This window comes from Saccostrea cucullata, unplaced genomic scaffold (genome assembly GCF_032062105.1).
Source record: "Saccostrea cucullata isolate Sc308-1 unplaced genomic scaffold, CSIRO_AGI_Scuc_v1 ctg253, whole genome shotgun sequence".
Lineage (NCBI taxonomy): Eukaryota > Metazoa > Mollusca > Bivalvia > Ostreida > Ostreidae > Saccostrea > Saccostrea cuccullata.
In genome coordinates this window covers 31411-35265 of record NW_026930548.1, presented here as the reverse complement: position 1 = coordinate 35265, position 3855 = coordinate 31411, and the positions used below count along the sequence as shown (strand labels likewise).

Genomic DNA, 3855 nt, shown 5'->3' with positions numbered 1-3855 from the left:
ATTGTTAGTCCATTATTTATACACTTGATTGATGACGAATTTTTTTCCGTTATTTTCCGACCATGACAAGGAGCAGATGGTGGGTGTAACCGGTCGGCAGGGGATGCTCACTTCTCCATGGCACCTCATCCAACATCTGGTGTTTTGGAGGTCCGTGTTTGTATTGTTTTATGGACTTTTGATCTTGAATACTGTTTGAGATCTCCCTATTTTTCATCCATATTATATAAAATCAACGTTAAGTAAAGCCTAACTAATCAACAAAACAAAGGAATCTTTCATCATTAAAACAAATTTATTTTCTAACACAATTTTTCTTTCTGAAAGAAATTAGTCTACATTCATAATACTTTTCAATGTTTTGTCAATTATAGCACCGTTTGTAAGCGATTTAAGTTTTTCAAGCTCTCCGTTCATTTCCCAGAGAAGTCGATTCAGAATATGGACTTGCCAAACGATGGCGATTCCTAAGCATAACATCACCAAGAAAAATACTTGCACCAGAATAACGGGAGTTTTCTCTCGTTCTACCGAGTTAATCCCCTTGACTTGATCCTCGTTATTGTGTTTACCCGTTAATCTGGTATGGGACATAATAAAGAGATCTTTTTTGAGTCCAGTATCCTTGAAATATATCACATTTTGTTACACTCTGCAAAATGAAAAGAGATTTTTTTAATAATAAAGATAGAAATAAGGAAAACACGGATGTATACCAGTATTTCATTAGGGGGAAAATAATTTAACATTAAACCAATAATAATAATTATAAAACGAATTATACTTACATCATCACTATTACTACTACTGATACTATAATTATTACTTAATTAATTAAGATGCTTTTCTTGTTTGTTTAAAGTGTACATCTCATGATTTACAAATAAAAACAACAACCCCTAAGTGCCTTAACATTCAGGATCCATATATCACCATAAGCACATGCAAACTTCAATGGAAAAAAAATAGCCCCCTTACTTTAATTCAGACTTTATATATGTATTCTGAAAATCAAAGAAATGGTTTTGCATGGTTGCTCGTAATTTTTTTTTTTCATTTACAAGGGTTGTACCAAAACTTTGCTTAAAAACACAGTTTTGTAGCAACAAAGTTTCAAGAACTTCGTTTCAGGTCAGTATTTCTTAAATTCTATAGTCGTTCTAATGACCTATTTAGCAAAATATAAAGTCTCTACTGAGTCGTATTTTGACTTGTTCCATTAAGGAGGCTACCCATACTTAAGTTGCTTCAGTTTAAAATTAATCTCCAGTACTCAGGGCATTCTTTCAAATAGTGAATATTGAGCGGGGAGACGTAAACATCATATGGAGTAATATTACTAGATATAAAGAAGGAAATTTGTAGGTTAAAAATCTGAAGTTATCTCATTTGTCAAACAATTTAATTGTTTTTGGTCTTTTTTTTTTTCATTCTGCTAAATCAAGGGTTTTAAATTCTCTACTTTGCTTACCAGAGAGCGGGGATGGATCGCAAAACTCTAAACTTCAAAAACTATTTGTTATGAATACATTTTAATCTTTTTGGAAATTTTTTGTCAGATACAGATTTTTACGGCCTACTGAAGATTATCCTTAAAATTATGACATTGTATCTTTTATATATTTTAACCTGTTTCACTGATGCTTATAAAGATGAAAACAGCAATAAAAACAACACTAGACTAAATTAGCTCAAGTTGTTGAAGAATTTAACATCCTATTATTCTTGTTCACTTAGAATTTATGCTCTCACATTGATTTATTTAGGGACTAAAGCACTTGTTATAACTACTTCTTATATAGGTATACTGCCAATACCACTCTTTAATATGCGCTTATTAATGTCAAACAGATGTAACTGTTACAATGTACATTGTACATGTTCATAAGGTTGGCGAGTCATTGCTTTATTTCGACAGAACTTTTTATTTGCTACAGGAAACAACAAAGATGTAAAGATAAGGAACTAATACAAAACATGTCATACAATGCATTTGGGGTTTTTTTCTCATGCAGTAACCTTCAGCTGGAGCTGGGCTCGTTGTGATTATCACAAGTAAATGTAATAAAAACTATGCACCATTGGAAAAATGTTCTGCTTGGGTGAATTTAATGATATGCCACAGGGAACAGTATAATGAAGAGAATGATAATCTACATACTGTCAAGTTAAAAAAAAATAAATCTGACGTAAATACATGTTATTGGCCTTGTTTAATAGAGTTTATACGAAACATCGTATATTTTTGCAAGAAATTATTTGATCGTATAAATTTTGCAAGTAACGTATTTCCTTATGAATAGAAATATGGTTCAAGAGTTAAAACTCTCCTCAACAAAAATGATAACCTTTTCTCTTCGATCTTTATCGCACCCCCACCCCCAAATATCGTATTTTTTAACAACTAAGTTCTGGAAAAACTCGGTCTTCCCTCTTGAATGAGAAATTACTTGAAGTGATATTCGGGTCTTGATATCAATCCAAATACAAGTGAATCAGGATTAATTTTCCTATTTTGACAGTTATAGGGATTCTTTGCTTTAAAAGTGTGTACCTATAAGTTTTACTTAGTTTCATTCAGGTCCCTTCCTTATTTTGTCAGTCTTGCAACTATAAGTTAACAAATGCATGTGATCATGTTTCAAGAGATTGCTGGATTATTCCTTAAATGGTAATAATTTCAAAAGTTAAATAAAATATGTGAATTTAAAGTCTTAAGAGTTGCAATTTTAAAAAAAAATCATTTCGGAAAATAAACCATTTGCTTGAAATTATCTAGAATTAGTAAAGAATAGTAATAAAGAGTGGGGTGGGCGTGCCGGCCATCAGAGAACGCCCATTCCTCCTGAGCTCCTGACCCCATCCCTGACATTTCGAAGGGGCCGTATTTAATGTTCACTTTGTATCTTCGAATTGTCTATTGATTATTTTTTATTAGATCGATCACTAACATTTTGACTACAAGAATTTTTTTTGAATATGAAATGACTTTTCCTTGCATTGTTGTTCGTGAAGATTATCTATTTTCTCTAAACAAGGGTCTTGATTCCCTGACCACTACCCGGGGAGCGATAGTGGATCGAAAACCCATAACCTACGAACACATAACTGTTTATAATCATTTAATTTTTTTTATTTCATCAAATTATGGGTCAGATACTTCCAGATATAAAAATACATACTTAATGATTTTAATGGCCTATATAAAATTAACCTTTACAAACATGGTGGCCTATTAATCTGTTTCACTGATGCATTAAAACAAGAAAAAGCAAATAAATTTACATAAGTGATATGTCTCAAGTTGGTACAGATTTTTACCTCTTAATATCCTTGTTCACTTCAACTATGCAATCACATTGATTAAAATTAGGTAGAAAAGTACTTAACTATTTCTTATACATTATATTGTCAATACCACGCTGTATGATGTCTTCGCTAATTAATGTCAAGCAAATATTACTTTTACAATGTACATAAGAGTGGTGAATCATTGCTTATTTTTCAAGACAATTTTTCATTTCCTCCAGGAAACAACAAAGAACTAATACAACTAACCTTAAATTTGTCATACCGTGCGTAGTTTTTTTCTCAGCAACTTTCAGCAGGTCTCGTTATAATTATCACAGGTAAACAAAAAACTACGCACAATATGGTTATGTTCTGCTTGGGTGAATTCAATGATACGCCACAGGGAACAGTAGAGTAGAATGAGTGATAGTCTATACTGTCGAGTTAAAAAAGATCGACTTTTACGTAAGTAGCATGGACCTTGTTAAAAAAGTAAAAATTAATTCATTTATGTCTCTGAAAGGTAACTTTCACGCCTTATTATTATCAGGAAAATTAGTTTTG

At 31.8% G+C, this 3855-nt stretch overlaps 1 long non-coding RNA gene across 1 annotated transcript; it reads right to left on the bottom strand.

The window, feature by feature from the left end:
* Positions 1 to 274: 274 nt before the first annotated feature.
* LOC134228992 (uncharacterized) lies at positions 275 to 3628 on the bottom strand. Its single transcript, XR_009984112.1, has 2 exons — positions 3559 to 3628; positions 275 to 652 (listed from the first exon to the last, which is right to left on the bottom strand). It is a non-coding gene; the product is annotated as an uncharacterized LOC134228992 (long non-coding RNA).
* Positions 3629 to 3855: the final 227 nt, after the last annotated feature.